Source organism: Marmota marmota, unplaced genomic scaffold, assembly GCF_001458135.2.
Source record: "Marmota marmota marmota unplaced genomic scaffold, marMar, whole genome shotgun sequence".
NCBI lineage: Eukaryota > Metazoa > Chordata > Mammalia > Rodentia > Sciuridae > Marmota > Marmota marmota.
In genome coordinates this window covers 4,195,186-4,211,712 of record NW_026000261.1, presented here as the reverse complement: position 1 = coordinate 4,211,712, position 16,527 = coordinate 4,195,186, and the positions used below count along the sequence as shown (strand labels likewise).

The 16,527-nt window shown below is 42.4% G+C and overlaps 1 protein-coding gene across 19 annotated transcripts in view; it reads left to right on the top strand.

Annotated features, from left to right (window-relative positions):
• Positions 1-16,527, top strand: part of Pak3 (p21 (RAC1) activated kinase 3) — a 251,415-nt gene that overhangs the window by 134,393 nt on the left and 100,495 nt on the right. For 4 of the 19 annotated variants that reach the window (XM_048796911.1, XM_048796908.1, XM_048796907.1 and 1 more), the window contains exons 1-4: positions 2,855-3,071; positions 4,230-4,339; positions 6,582-6,722; positions 9,623-9,770. The exons of 1 other annotated variant lie outside the window; for it this stretch is intronic. The gene's annotated coding sequence lies outside the window, so the exon portion shown is untranslated. Of the gene's footprint in view, positions 1-2,851; positions 3,072-3,130; positions 3,401-4,046; positions 4,112-4,229; positions 4,340-6,581; positions 6,723-9,622; positions 9,771-15,544; positions 15,864-16,527 lie in introns of those variants that run through there. 14 more of the 19 variants (XM_048796906.1, XM_048796892.1, XM_048796895.1 and 11 more) reach the window with 13 other exon arrangements.

The window sequence follows — 16,527 nt, the reverse complement described above, 5'->3', positions numbered from 1 at the left end:
TCCCCTCCCCTCTTCTCTCTCTGCCCCCTCTACTGACATTCATTTGTCCCCCTTGTATTATTTTTCCCTTTCCCCTCACTTCCTCTTGTATGTACTTTTGTATAACCCTGAGGGTCTCCTTCCATTTCCATGCAATTTCCCTTTTCTCTCCCTTTCCCTCCCACCTCTCATCTCTGTTTAATGTTAATCTTCTTCTCATGCTCTTCGTCCCTACTCTGTTCTTAGTTACTCTCCTTATATCAAAGAAGACATTTGGCATTTGTTTTTTAGGGATTGGCTAGCTTCACTTAGCATAATCTGCTCTAGTGCCATCCATTTCCCTGCAAATTCTATGATTTTGTCATTTTTTAATGCAGAGTAATACTCCATCGTGTATAAATGCCACATTCTTGGAAAACAAACCATTACTGACAGTAAAGACCATTTTCTGCTATCAAAAATAATATAGGCTGTCATTTTTATAATAGGAAGACCCAAGTCTTTTGTGCTGGGCTTGGGTCCTAACTCCTGTCCTCTTTGGATGGCATCACTATGCTTTAATTTGTCAAGCACCTAATAGGATTTTGGCCCCATGCTAGTTTCTGTAATCACCAGGGTGAGGAGAAATATACACATGAAACGTTTAAATAACCATGTGCAGTGACTGCATAAATACCTCTGAGTTACAGCTGAGGTATATGGGAGGATTAAAGTGAAATCAAATACCTTTTAATTACAATTTAAATCAATAGCTTAGAAGACTCATGTTTAATCATTAGCCAGGAAAATCTCGTTATATCTTCCTGTTTCTTAAAAAAAAAGTGTTCTTGTTTAAAATAACTCAAATAAATGCATTTTACACATCATATATGTTAACATTAAGTAAATGACATTACTTTAAGTGAGTAATATTCTTTAGGTTACTTTTACCATTATGTAAAAAAAAATCAATGTAATGTGATTACTTCTTTTTAACACCAAAGTTAATTAAAAAGATAACTGTGAAATCATCAGAAGCAGAATCATTCTGATTTAAACCTATTAATCAGGGATTTGAGAGGGAGAGTGTTGTGCATTTTTGGTTTAGAAGACAACAACACGACAAAAACTATATTTTTAAATGCCTGGATTTGAAAACCCCACCAATCTTGTATAGTCTGTTTTTAAAAGCAAGTATGTATTTTAACAAAGTCAGAAGTACCATGTTTAATTCTTACTAGGAGTACACTGTAGCACATTAGAAAAATGCACAGACTTTGGATTCAGATTTAGGTAGGTAGCCCAGATCTGCCACTTTCTACAATGTTCATGCAATATGTATGCATAAATATATATTTTAATTAAGGAGGATGAGATGCAAAGTGATCTGGATCATGTGGTTTATTTAGTTTTTGTTTTCCTCTTTACCATTTTGTCATCGATTGGGTCTTTGTTCTTTTATCAATTTACTGAATTATCACAATTCAAAATGAATTACTCCAAAAGAAATATTCCATTCTCCAGCTGCCTGAGAAATTATCACCAGCAAATCTGGAGATCTGTGGCGTGACTTTTTCTAAAAGGACCTAGGAGAAGATATATTAAGGTTATTTTTGGTTTTGAAACATATTTTGTGGGCATTATGGAGAAATGATTGGTGAATGTTATGCAATATTGAGAAAATTCAATGAAAGTGCACTGAAGCTGAGTGGGGTGGTGCACACCTGTAATCCTATCCACTACAGAGGCTGAAGCAGCCGGATTACAAGTTCAGGGACAGCTTCTGCATTTGAAGGAGACCCTATCTCAAAATGAAAAGCAAGTCTGCAGATGTATAAAAGAAGTAGAGTGCCTGTCAGTTAAATCACTAGTAAAACACACACACACACACACACACACATATTCTCTCTCTCTCTCTCTCTCTCTCTCTCTCTCTCTCTCAAACTGAAAATGGTCATGACCCATTTTAACCAACTTGGAAAGTAGACAGGAAAAAACGCCTATAATTCTACTACTTTAACCCAACCATTATAATTTTATGTTCTCTTCTGTTTTCTGTAGGCATGTTTTATATCTTATATCATTTTATTATAGATATACTTATTATATTGTATTAGGCTTTTTATGCCAGCTTACTGTCTCCTTGCAATGATTTACCACAATTTATATAATTTAGCCAAATCCTCCTGGATTTTGGAGTAGTAAGGGATGATTTTTGAAATTAGGTTTTAGAAGGCTTTGGACATCTGCAAAATTTTGAACTTTTCAGGAGAGACTAGAGAAACCATTGGAGGTTTTGGGAAAAGGATGGACAGGGAGAACCACATTTTGATGAAATCATGCACATACTCAATTTGAAGTGGAATAATTATTCTTTCTTGTATAATATCGTGTGTTTTGAAATGTGTTTCATTTTCAGAAGGGTAGATTCCCTATGTAGATTACCATCTCTTTGAATCCCTCTCTGAGTTTTCTGTGTAACCCGTTTGCCTGACAGGTGGTGTCCCAAATCTAGTCCATTTTCCTCAATAATGTGTGCCCTTGTAGTTGGTCAGATTTCCTCCCCGGAAAGCCCAGTCTTCTTCAGTGGGGCAAGTAAGGAAGATAACATGAAATTCCCCCTCCTCTATCTAGGTACCTCTTTCTTGATGGCTCCACCTCTGTCTAGACAACCCCGACAGTGTAGAAGTTTCTACCTCCTTTCTCTTTCCTTCTCCTTGTTCCCTCCCCTTCAGTCCCCCCCCCCTTCCCGGGCGCTTCCTGCCTGGAAACAAAAGATTGGTCCCCAGTAGCCCACTCAGGGCGATTTTAGTTTTATGCTCACCATCTGATTGGCCTAGGTACGGTGCAGAGCCCGGGTGACGTCATAGCAGAGAAGGGCTAGGGAGCGGTTGGCAAGCAAGAGCTCTATCGCGGGCGGGCAGCTGTGGCAGCGAACCATTGGGGATCTCACACTGGGGGCTACAGCTTTTCCCCTCCGGGAGCGAGTGAGCTGGGGCGGGAGAAGAGCCGGGGGAGCGGGCTGGGCCCGGGGCTGCGGCTCCCCAGCCCTGCCAGCCAGAGCGTTTGGAGGTAGAGGAAAGGTCTTGACAAGGTGACTGGACCCGTGGCAGGTAAATCCCGCGACCTACCGGCACCTTGTTAGCTCGGAGGAGGGGGTGGCACCTGGGATCAGCTCTGAGACTGCTGAGCAGATGTTCTGCTTTAGGAGTACCCCCTCCCGCTCCCACGTCCCTCCAGCCCCGAGTCTCCTACGTGGCTACCCCGGTAGCCCTACGAGCCAGCGAGCAGTTTGCTTGATCCGGGTTCGCATACGCGGACAAGTGGGTGTGTCAGGGCCGTTCCCGAAGGGCCCGGGCTTTTTTGCTTGGCCAAGCCCTGGACTCACTCACTAGGGCCTGCGCCGCTTGAGGCAAAATCCGCCCGAGAGCTACGTCAGCTTGTAAGTCTTAAACCACCTTCCCGCACCCTCCTTCCCCCCCCCAATCACCACCACAGTAGCTGTGACAGCAGCCCCTTAGAGAAGGGGAGGGGGTGTGGTCGCTGTCTGACCAAGTCAGCAGTGGAAGAGCTCAACCTGAGCAAACAGAAAAAGTGACGATTTTCTTAAATGGGTGCCTTACCCACTTCTATAAATTTCTCTTTATCCCCCTCCCCTTTTTTTTTGGTGGGGGGATGGTAATGACAGAAGGACTCTTTTCTTCTCCTGTGGAAATGATGCAATAAGGCCCCTGAAAGCCCTGGAATCTTGTAGCTGGCCCTTGTGTTTGGGGAGTGGGGTCATTGGGTCTAGTACCCTACCCTGTCCTGGCAGGGAGAATTTCCCTCAGTTTGTGAACTGGCTCTGGCAAGATTATTGCCACAGTTCTGGGCAACTGGAACATTTTAGATTCTGTAGATTTTTAGATTCTTTTGTAGATTTTCTTTCTTTAGGTGGTGGTTGAGGAGTGGGGTGAGGGTTGGGGGCGGCAAGTGGTTCTGGCAAGGAAAGACCACAGGGCCCATTTGGGGTTTTTTGGTGTGTGTGTGTGTGTGTGTGTATTTGTGTGTGTGTGGCTCCCCCCTCCCCTTTTGGTCCCACCTTCCAGAATCCAGTTCCAGATTCTGGACTTGAGGGTCTGCTCTTTGGTCTCTAGAAGCAAAGGAGAGAAGGGTGAGTGGCTTGGCTTTGGGAAGCATGATGGGGGCGGTTGCAATGCTATTTTTAAAAAATGGCTTTCAGCAGGGAAGCCTTTAGCCATGTTAGTCTTGCTCCCCCCATGGTTTTGCAGACTCAAATCCAGGCCAACTGTATGGCTGTCTGAGGTCTTGGAACAGAAGGAGGTCCATTCCTGTTCGTGACAACACTGTGGCCCTGTTCTGGGATGAGCAAGGTATAAAGGTCAGTGCGGTTTTCACTGGGCCATTTACAAAATTATAATTGGACAACATCTGCGATTTGGACTTGAGGTTCCCAATCAAGGGCTCCATTGGGTTAAGAGGATTAATATGGTAATGAATATTTAATAGACTGGGCTTGGATTTCTGAATACAAATGTCATACTCCTCCATGCCTATTCAAGACAAAAATGAGAAGATACTAGGTGGTATGCTGTGTTAAGGCTGACAGTCCAGAGAGACCTTGGGGTGTCAAGGGGCAGATCCTTCAAGCCTCCAGACTGGCAAGTGAGCCTTATAGGAAAGACCGAGGTTTAATTAATTAAAATTAATTAATTAATTAATTAAACCGAGGTTTAAATGTAAGAAGGTACAGGCAAAGGGCCATAACACCCTGTGGACATTCTGACTAGCTGGCCATTCCCACAGGTTGGAGATTTTTCTGGTCAGAGTCAGAAAAAGTATAAAGAGCAAACAAGTTTGTTGGGATCTTGGAGGAGAGTAGGTAGCAGACATGACAGGTGAGGGAAATGAGGAATAACTGAAGGGAAGGAAAGGTGCTGCCATCAGAGTCTGCTTTTATGAGGTCAAAGGGGGTGACCAAGATTAAAAAAAAATCAGATCTAGAAATCAGACAGAGTAGGTAGAATCAGACTGAGATCAGATGGGGTGCAGATTAAAGCCATACAGAGGTGTAAGGAGAAAAAACATGGTCTTTCCAGCCCAAAGGCCCTGATTATCCTGGTGATACAGGAAAGTTTTAGTAGTTGAAGCAGTTATGGCTCAGCCAAAATTATAGGGACAATTTTTAGCTACTCAGGGTATCAGTAGCATGCCCACCTGCATAACCTACCTTCAGGAGCCAGTAACTTTGGTTAAGGGAACAAGAAGAAGCTTGGTGAGCAGCATCCTCAACAACAGCCACTTTCCTCGTTGGTAAGGAGAAGGGATGGGGGGACCAGAACCTGAAAAGGGAGCGGGGTTACTATGAATCTGGCCCAGACAGGTTGACTGATATGTAAAATCAGTACGGTAGTGTAGGACCAGGTCTGAGGGCCCTGCTTAAAGGAAAAAACAAATCCTCCTTCCCAGGGGCCTGTTTGATCCAGTGTTTAGACAGGGCACAGTGTAAAACCTCTACCCTGGAAGGTAAGTGCAGCTGTCAAGACATCTGGAGTGCAGTTTAAGCCCTGGCATCAGGACTTCCTCTTCCCTGCCCCACCTGCCAGGGGCTAGGCGGTTCCCTCTGCAGGGTCTGGGAGGACTTGCAGGCCAACTCCGCACTATACAGCTTTTCCAGCAGGGGGCGGGAAAGGGTAGGCATCCACGCGCAGGACCCAAGTCCTCCATTTCAGGTGTGAAGCCCAAGCCTAGGATCAACAGCCATATATTTAAAATATTGTTTTGGAGTACTGGAGAACCAAATGAAACTCTGAGTCTTGCAGTCTGTTTCCATTTCCTCCCAGAAATGCATTGCTTCCTACCGGGCTCTGTGGCCTTGGAAGGCATTTGCATTTACATACTCAGTGATTACTTGAGTCCCTAATACACACAGACTAACCCGGGAGTTTAATTGGAAATGTTAATCAATGCAATAGATCCGTGTCTGATTTGCACATTCGGTCAATTATCTGCAGGTTTGGTAATCTGTGATGCACCCAGGGGATGCAGTGAGGGGGGCAAACTGCAGCTACAGTTGGGTCTAGAGGTGGGATGCAAAATGGGGGAAGTGGACCTTGAAGATGGAAAAAAATTTACAGTTTACTGGTGAGGAGAGGAAATCATTGCAAAGTGTGGTCACAGGGGTCTGATCCTGAGACGGAATAGGACTGCTGTGGTGAAGCCCACATAGTGGAGATGGAGGCCAGGGTTTTCCTGTAAAATGGAGGGGGTTGAATTTAAAGAAGGAAGTGTTTTAGGGACTAGAGGACCAGAAGCTGGGATGGAATGAACCTTGGGAATCAGAAATCAGGGCTCCTGCATGTTTATTCTTCTCTGAGCCTTATTTTCCTTGTCTTTCAAATGATACAGTTGGACTAGGTGTTCTCTAAGATGGTGGTGGCATTTTTAGGAAGCAGGTCCATTTATTCTTGGTAGTAATGTCAGGTTTACTAAAATACAGCTTTCCTCTACCCCCTCCCAAATACTCAGTCTATATTACACGCTCTTTTGGATATCCTGGGGTTTTGGGGAAAACAATGCAAAATAATGCCACAAACAGTACACACACTTTTTTTTTCTTTCAGCATTGTGGCTCTACTTTTACTTCATGTGAATGGGGTACAGAAGGAATCAAAGAAGTCCAAGTCTAGAATCTGTTAGGGGACTTACAACCAATGCCCTGAAAAGCTTTATGTGGTGGTCTTATAGACAGAATCCAGGTATTGGTAAGTGGTGGATAGTCACTAGTTCCTCTTACTCCTTAACTCTGTGTCCAAAGAGGAAGGGCGTGGGATGACAGTATATATTCTTCTCTTAATGCCTTTCTCCCCCATCTCCACCTGAGTCCCATAGACTTTGGAATTCTGCACCCTAAAGAGACACTATCCCTAACAGCACAATAGCGCCCTCTAGTGACCCTAACAGGGATACCTTTAACAGAGCTCCCCATTGACATCCTGTGACCCAACTTGGGTGCCAGTATACATGTGCAGCTTACAGTCCCTAAAATGAAAGGCTCCAGTCCTTCCAGCCAGCCAGAACGAGAAATTTGGGGAGGTGCCATTCCTTCAAGTCCTTCTCTCATATGAATGGGCTTAGAGAGGAAGTCATAGTTCCCCTTCCCAAACCCAGTATCCTTTTCTTCTTTGGGCCTGAAAAAGTTTCCAAAATGCTTTTCCCAGAGATTGTTAGTGCTAGGCAAGGCAATTAGTAAGGGAGGGGTCTGTTGTAAAATAGTTGTCCACATCTTCCCCCATCCCCACCCCCACTCCCACCACTAAAGTACAGTCCTTGTCCCCAGACAAGGATTTTATCATGAAGCTGGAATGCTGTAAGGCAAAGGGGGGTTAGGTATGTACAAGATATGTGCACTGACCCCCATCCCAGTCTCCAACAGGAAGCTGAGATTGCAGGTGTACAACAAGGCAGAATTGGCACAAAATATGATATAGGCACACGATATATACAACATGGCATAGACATAGCACAGTACAAATTAGATAACTGGCATGTACACATGACACAGTAGAGGTGCAATACAAACACAACTCAATACAGACACATGGGACATACAAAGTAGCATACTGACATACACATATACAACGTGATATAAACATGTCACTACACATGCACCCAACATGACACAGACTTAATGAACATACAATGTGATATAGATATGATGCAGCATACACACATGCAACAGCACACAAATACTTGACCCAGCATGTGCATGTACTCACACAGAGCATACTACCCTACACACACATACGCACACACACACAGACACAGACACACACACTTAACACAACACACCTACAAACAGCAGAGGAGTATGGCTAACTGGTCCAGCACTGTGTCCTTCTATGTCTTTTTGCATTGGCTCAAGCTGAGCAACTGGTGAGTTCAAGGCTAATTGCCATAGAGTTACAAAATGTTTCAATTGTGGCAACTGGGATAAGGTAGAGTTAAGTTCAAGGTAAACTGATCTTGTCAGAAACCTGGAGGTTCTTGGTTAGTTTGGGCTGGTGTGTATCCCTTCCCCATTTCTTGTAGCACTGTTCCCTACCCCAATGAGTGGATGCTGCCTCTCCAGCTAGCTCTCAGTTCTAAGGATGGGCAGCGGGCTCTTGAGAACTTTTCTGTGCTCTCCTTGAACCCTGCCCCTCTCTGGAGCATTGGCAGTCCTTATTCCTCTCCTTCTACCCCCACCCTTTTGCAGGGTGAGCTCATGCAGCAAGGAAGGGGGTGGTACACCACTCAGTGGTGCAGTGGGTGGGATTTGGAAAGGCTGCCTGGAGTGTGCATGTGGGAAGTACACAGGGAATGCCAGGGAGGCTCAGGGACAGACGTGCGCTGGAGTGTTGCCCAGAGCAAGAGGCAGACCCAGGGTATGGCTTGGTCTTTTATTCAAGAAGGGAAACTGGAGATCATAGGGCTTTTCTGAGCTCCCTGAGGCTTCAATTTTGCCATCTTCACCTTTACATATATATCCATCCATATCTTTGGAATAAGGCACTGTACATTCTGGTATCTTCTAATAAAATGGATGCTAGCCTGGATCATGCTCTATAGGAAATTAGCATATAGTTGCTGCTTTTTCTTTGAGGATAAACAGCATTGATGGGAGTGGAGGAGGAATAAAAAATAGAAACTGAAGAGCTTGGGTTCTACAAAGGGAAGAGCCTTTCTTTGAAAGGTTCAACTGATTGGGAGAAAAGGCAGAAAATGGAGTAGTTAAAAGACCCATCTTCTGTTGTGAGTTTGGCTTAATGGTAGAGTGCTTGCCTAGCATGCATGATGTCTTGAGTTCAATCCGTAGCACTACAGGGGTGGGGGGAGATACAGAAAGACTTGGCTTCATGGTTACATGGAAACCTATATGGGAAGGATAGGGTAAATCATTGCCAAAATGATAACAACAAACATTATATCTTCAACCTAAGAAATCTGGGGAGACTGTAGAATAATTCTCTGTGCCGGAGATAGGAAGAATGTAGAGGGATGTCCCAAATAGTTCCAGAGTTGAGGCCTTTAGGGGAACTTGGAGTGCTTTTGCCTGAAAGACATTTTCTTCCTCACCTGTGAAAGAGGTTGGTGGGAAGGGGAATGGAAATGGAAGTGGAGACATGGAGTTGAGGAAAGGAATGAAATGAATAGTAGTGCCAAGTCATCACGAAGCTTAGTTCCTATTGTACTCAAGATTTTGTCACCTCCTATAATGATGCACATTTACCCATGATCATGCGAATTATATAAAAATTCAAATCTATCTTATTTGGTTTAGCCCTCCCAATACTTTCCCAAGGTGACTAAGGTGAGTCTTTTCCTATTGATAGCAAATTGGCCCAGAGAAGTGAAGTGACAAACATTAACTCTCAACTTAAATTTCCTATCTCTGAAATACTAATTCAGTGCCCTTTCTGGAATCCTGCATAAGAGTGTATTTTTTTTTCTCCCCTTTAAAAGGACGTCTTCCCTCTCTGCTTTTCTAGCTTTCTTAAAAGAATTTTTTGAAATTCCCTATAGTGTATATGCATGTGACATGTATGGGGGGGGGGGTTGGACTAGGGAGTGGTAGCAGGTGGAGAAAGAGGTTCCCTCTCCCCCACGATGCTTCTTTTGGCAGGTTTCCCCCAAGAAAGACAAGCTGAGTTCTTGCATCTTGTGGCAGCTGTTGTGCTTAGTTTTGAGTCTGCCGGAGCTGAAGCCAGCCCAGCCCCTTCTCATGGGCAGTGCCTACCTGTGCTGAGGTCCTGCAGCAGTGGCTGTGTGAGGTGAGTAATAGATTCCAAGGCAGAGAGTTAGGGATCTCAAAATTCTGGTAAATGTTGCCTTTCCATCAGAGGCACCAGTACTAAATACCCTGCCCAGGCCTTACCAGCTAGACCTCAGGGCATGACCCCTACTTACTGGGGGAGTTTGTCCTAGTACAGCTTCCCTTGCTCTCTTGGTTCCCCTATCTCCAATATGAAACTGACAGCCTTGACCTACATTTCAGGGTGAGGAGGAGAAACAACATAACAATCATTGCCAGGTCCTTTGCAAATGTCAAGCAGCGTCTAAGAGCTTCATTGTAACACAGAAACTGCTTCCCATCAAGCTGTCATTTCCTGTTCTCTTCCTTTCCTGATGTCTAAGTGGCATTTCAGCCACACACCACAAATCTGTCAATGGGTTTCTGTGATTTTACTGCCCCATAATCTTATTTTTACCTTCTTATTCGAAGTGTACTCCCACCCATCCACCCTCTTCTTGGCCTGCCAAGCTTAACTTAAACCTTCCTGAAACTTCCCTCTCTTTTCACCCAACCAAGTGGTAAGGGCAAACTTTCTCTTCCAGCTCTTCAACACTTGAATATGTAGCATGCAGTATAGCACTTGTTTCTCTCCTGCCTTAAATAATTCTCTCACAGTTTCTGGAATATTCATCTGGTCAGGTAAACTAGAGTGAAATTTCTTCAAGGGTGGGGACTACATCTTATAGATCTCTAGTCTCTTTTACAAAAGTCCAACAGTTCCCCAGCAGTTTTGCAAATTGGGCCTCTCCCTCTTCCTCTGCATTTCTTTCAGATTTCTCCGCCTGCTTCTCTGATCATCTACCTCTGTCTCTGTCTGCCTCTCAGTCATTGTAGCTTCCTCTATTGGCTTCTTCTAGCTTTCTGTACCCTGCAGTCCAGCGACCTATTTGTAGCTTGCTGTCCTTCTATCTTTCTGTCTTGTTTTCTGTCTCTTTGTCAGCTATTTAGGCATCTGCCCTGTTCCCCAAGTTGAGAAGCAACAAACCAGCCAACACACACACACACACACACACACACACACACACACACACACAAAGCAAGAAAAACAAACAAGGAATATACAATCCAATTCCCTTTTACCCTGAGCATGCCCTGGGACTATGGGACAAAGTAAAAGCTACAGTTCAGCACCAGGTGTTTGTGATGCCTTCTTATGAAAGGGAAGTCCCAGTGTTTCAGCCATGGAATTGAAGGTATGAAATTACAGCCTTGTCAATACTGATGCATTCAACTTTCCAGAGATGTTCTGGTAGGGAGTCCTCTATAGACTTTGACTGACAGGAGGTAACTAGAACTGACTAAAATAAGAAGCAAGCCCTGGGATCACTCCTGGGTGTTCTATGACAGCTATAACAACAACTTTTATTTATTATCTATTGTTGCCAGCTCTTTACTAAGCACTTCAGTTTTGCATGTTACCATTTGCTCCCACTGTAACCCTTCAAGGTAGGTATTTTCTCTAATATTTTTACTTTCTGATTATACAAGTGATACTAGCTCAAGTTAGATATTATCTTTGATGAGATAGAAGTTAAGAGTGGCTATGTAACCTGCCTGTAATAGGAGGTATGCTGCTGTGGCTTTGGAGGAAAAGATGATTCCTGGAGTTTCCCAGACTACCAATTATTGTAGTACCATTGAGCACGTGCGCGCGCGCACGCGCACACACAAGCATACTTGTACTCTCATACAGTCACATTTATTTCCTGACTCATTCTCACTTAGCACACTGAACACATTCACAGTGATGATCCTACTCACCCTTACATATGATCTTATTTACAAACATACTACATACAGGGATATTTACACTGCCACAAACTCACCTTCATATATTTACACTTTCACATTAACACACACTGATATTTACCCTCTATCTCATCCTCATCCTCCCACTCACTCACACCTTTATACTCTTCCTTATATTCTCACACACTAAGAGCCACCTACAACATAAAATTTTTTGCACACTAAAATGTCTACATAATTGCACACACACATACACATGCAACACACAGACATACATTGACTTTCTTACATTGAAACAGTTTCTCATACAGCCATACACATACTTAATTTCATAGGTTCCAACATATTTATATTCATCACGATTTACTCCTCACAGTACACACACAAGCCATTACAGGGCAATACATGTGCATAATGCTCATATTTGCATGTTTATATATGTTCAGACTCTACATGCCATCTCACTCACTTACCCTCTTATACTTTCTTGCACTCTTACACTCAGAATGACATGCTCTTACACTTACATTTATAGCATTGAAACCATCTTCCTTCCCCTGTGACATTCACACAAAATCATACTGATGCATGGGAATACACATTCACATTCATGTACTTACTTTCTTCACAGTGAGATATAACTGCTCTCTCCACCAAATATGCTGGAACACAACTTGAAATATAAGTATACAAGTTCCCATTTTCGTGAACTCAGACATTGTCACTGACAGCCATCATGGGACCTTCTCGCACTGATACACAATCACTTTTTTTTTTAAGTTAGAAGATTTAGAGTCTTTATTTAAATAAACCCTTGGATGCTGATAAATAGTGCTTGTATACACAGTTTCATACACAATCACTTTCACACAGATATATTCACAATGACACATTCTCATTCACGTTCACTACTTATACTAAATTACACTAACAGACATACTTACTGCTGAGCCATGTCCACAAACTTAAACTCACATTTTCCGACACTTATATTTACAACCACACATTCCTACTCATTCCCATAGACACTTACAGTTTCTAACACTAATGTACATTCAAATGTGTACCGTCTTACATGCCAAGTCATATAAATTACATACCCTCTAAAATTTCACAGTAGCACAGTCATACCAGGCACATATTCTTATACATTCCCACTCTCCTGTTCTCATAGTAGAACACCCTCACTCACACTGCTACATACATTTACACCCAGGCACGTGTGGTACATATAGTTACTGATGTGCATTAACACTGGCATACACCATACTGATATATCCAATTCATATCACAATAGTCAGTTCACATAGATGGATACATGTACTCACACACAGGCAATTACTGATACTACATGTGACAGGACAATTACTAATATGCATATTCAGTCACATATTTACCCTAGCCACATTCTGAGTACCTTGATACATTTGCTTGCATCAACCTCCATGCCCATGCCATCACATGCTGTCCTGTAACTGTCATGTATTCTTAACTCACAATCTCATATGGACACATTGACACTGACATACACTCCCTCACTAAGATAATCACATTGACTCATCCATTCACATTGATTCACACAAATGATTAGTGACTCACACTCTCATGTACATACTCATACCATCTGAAATTCTTACACATGCCCCCAGCACTGATTTTCCTAGTTACACATTTTCTCAATAATACATATACCATGACACACCTAATTTTAGAAAATAGTTCATAATCAGAGTTGCCATTCTTTTTTTTTTCCTACTTGTTTCTAGTGCTTTCCTTATGCACTATTAAAAGTTTCTCTGGCAACCAGTGGCCATAAGAAGAGTGTTGGTATCTTTCAGGGTGCCAGTCAGGAATAGATCCTTTGAGAATTTGTCTAGGATTAAAGAGACAAAGCTGAACCCCACCAATTAAGTTTTCTTTCCCCATAGTTTCCTTTTATAGATATCATCTCAAGTAGAGTTTTAATCAATGGTGTCTGACAAAGGTGGGGTTTATTTTCTGGAAGTTTAAGTCTAAAACCTAATTTCTCTTATAAGGAGAGGGAAAGGTGAAAAATGTTTTCTTATGGAGTCTTAATGGTTTCCTATGCAAAAGTGCATGTTTCTGGTTTTACGTTTATGATCTGGAATTGTCTGTTGACTACACACATAGAAAGAGTAGGCTTGCTTGTACCAGGTCTCTAATCTAGACAAGTCTACTCAACATCCAGTTGTATCTGGAACATGACATTCAAAAAAGGAAAAGAAAAGGCTAATGAACTAGCTGGGTGACAAAGTAAATTTCAACTGTCAGTGTGTATACGCATAGGTAAAATTTTAGCAATTGTTACTAATAAGTTACCAGAGGAGATTTCTCCATGGGCATGGGTCAGGAGGAGCTGTAGGAAGTTCCTTGCACTCCCAGCAGACTATAGATTTCCCTGAAAGGGTGAAAACAAGAACAAACCTAGGATTTGGTAAGTGGATCAGGCACCTGATGCTAGAGTTGTGTACCACGAGATTTAAAAACATGAGAACACCTTGTAGGAACCTCTCAAATGCTTGGTTTCCCCTGCTGGAGATTTCCTGGAACAAAATTGAATGGAAAACATACCTAAGCATACATTTGATTGTGGGTCTTGTGTGCCATGTGGAAGAACTATACTCTGGAACTGTACCAAGTACTCTGGCTCCCATGATTACATTGAGAACTTCTTTAATAGCAGATATGATATCATCTTACCTGTTTTGAATTCCTGCCTAGCAGAAGGCTGGACCCAGAGCATCTACTTGTGAATCTCAATTAGGAAACTAAAAGGGGGGCTGGGGTTCTGGCTCAGTGGTAGAGTACTTACCTCCCATGCATGGTGCACTGGGTTTGATCCTCAGCACTACAGAAATAAATAAAATAAAGTTATTGTGTCCACCTACAACTATAAATAAATAAACATAAATAAATAAAAAAGAAACTAAAAGGGGCAGGTGGGCAGGAACATTTTGTCACCATAGTTTCTGTGTCTGTCCTCCTCAATCCTCTAATTCCAGTGACATTACCAGTCCAGATCAGGGATCTTCTTTGGGCTCTAAATAGCATTAAGCTCAGAGAGACATTCAAATATGTGAAAGATACATACTGTGCCCTTGAGGTATTTCCATTTGTGTGGGGAAGATGAAGTTACCATGAAACAGGAATACAATGCTAAAAGTCTTGAAATCTGGGATCAGAGGGGTCTTTGTCATGTAATTCAGTGGCCTTTGGACTCTTCAAAACTTCAAGGGCCACAAGTTATTGGGAACAGCAGTCAGTATTCAGGGAAGTCATTTGCCAAAGTAAATCTCCTTGTAGCCAGGGCTTGTAGCCATCTTTCCAGAAGATTGTGGAACAGAGTCCTTTGTCAAGTCAGCTATGAATTTTAGTAAGATTATTTAATTAAGCTTTAGCCACTACATCCTTCTGAAGATGGCCTTAAAGAAACAGCCTAGCAGGATTACATTTGATAGTGTCTTGCTGATATCCTGAGATGTATCAAAGGCAATTTATACAATTTACAGGAAAAGCTAAATTTCTGGAAGAAAAAAAATCCAACTGCCTGGATTCACTTAAATTTATTGAGAAGCACTAGGTGAGAAGACCCAACCCCTTGCATTTATGTGATCATTTTATGATTTTAGAATATTAATAACCCACTGTTTCATTATGGTAAAGACATTGGGAGCATCAAATACAAATCAGCATTAAATCTCAATTTGGCCACTTCCTTAGTGTGCAACTTGTTTGAGTAATATCTTACCCCTCTTAAGAGTCAGTGTTCTCATCTGTAAACTGGGAGTTCTAATAACCTCATCAAGTTATTATGAGAATAAAATGAGATAACTTAAGAAAGCATTTGATACAATGTCTTGCCTATACTCAGCATTCAACAAATGATAAATACTATCATTGTCTTTACCACAGCCTTTCATGGGGACAGAACCCTAAGATAACAAGAGGGTAGTATGGTTCTTTGCAGCCAAAGACCTTATTTTCACAGGACTCGCTGCTTACATCTTTATTTCTTCTTAGCCACAAGCTACATGTCAGCACTCCTGCCCACCCAAGAAGATGAGTGAAAAATAGGATTAACCCATGGGGAGTTTCCTCATTTCCTGTATCACTTCAGGACACATTTATCTCGCCACTGAAGCAAAGTTTCTTGTTCCTGTAGAAGTCCCCTCTAGTCATACAACTTCTTCCTTGAAATCCATGAAGTCTTGTGATGCCACCTCCCTTTGCTGTTTCAGAACTTGAGAAGAGGGGAGACTCCTGATGTTGGTACAGCCAGCTGTCAGCTTTCTAACCACAGGTGCTCCTCTGCCATTGATTCTAATGTTGAATGTCTGCTTTGTAGATAGAGGTTTTTCTCATTTCCAAAGTTTGGTCCCCAACACCACAGTGGAGACACAGTTCGCTTACGTTGAGATGCTAAGAATAATTCATATTCAAGCAAAGGTTTTGAATAGCTGAGAACACATCATATATGCACTTGGCATGACTGAGAGAATATAAACAAGAACATTGGGCTTTTGAGCAACACAGGTGAGGGATTGTGTAGTCCTACTTATCCATTTACTAAGTCTATGAACTTGGGCAAGTGACTTAATGCCTTTGAACATCAGTTGCTTCATCCGTAGAATGGAAAATACTAGTGCCTGTGTGGTGATGCACTATGTGAACTTGTACATGAGTAACTTTTAGCAGAGTGCCTGGGGCATGATTAGATTTCAATGAATGATGGCAACTTTATTTCTGGCTTGTGAAACCTGTGGCAGTAATTGTAAACATCTTCTGTTAGTAGAATGTCTTAAATTATTTCAAAGCAGTTCTTACAATACAATTGGATCATTGGATCCTTAGAACCTTAGGGTGAGGTGGTCCCGTTTTCCAGATAAAGAAATAGATTCCAAGGCCTTACAGCTTATTGATAGCAGTGATAGGCTGAACAAGTACCAGATCAGACTAAATATTTA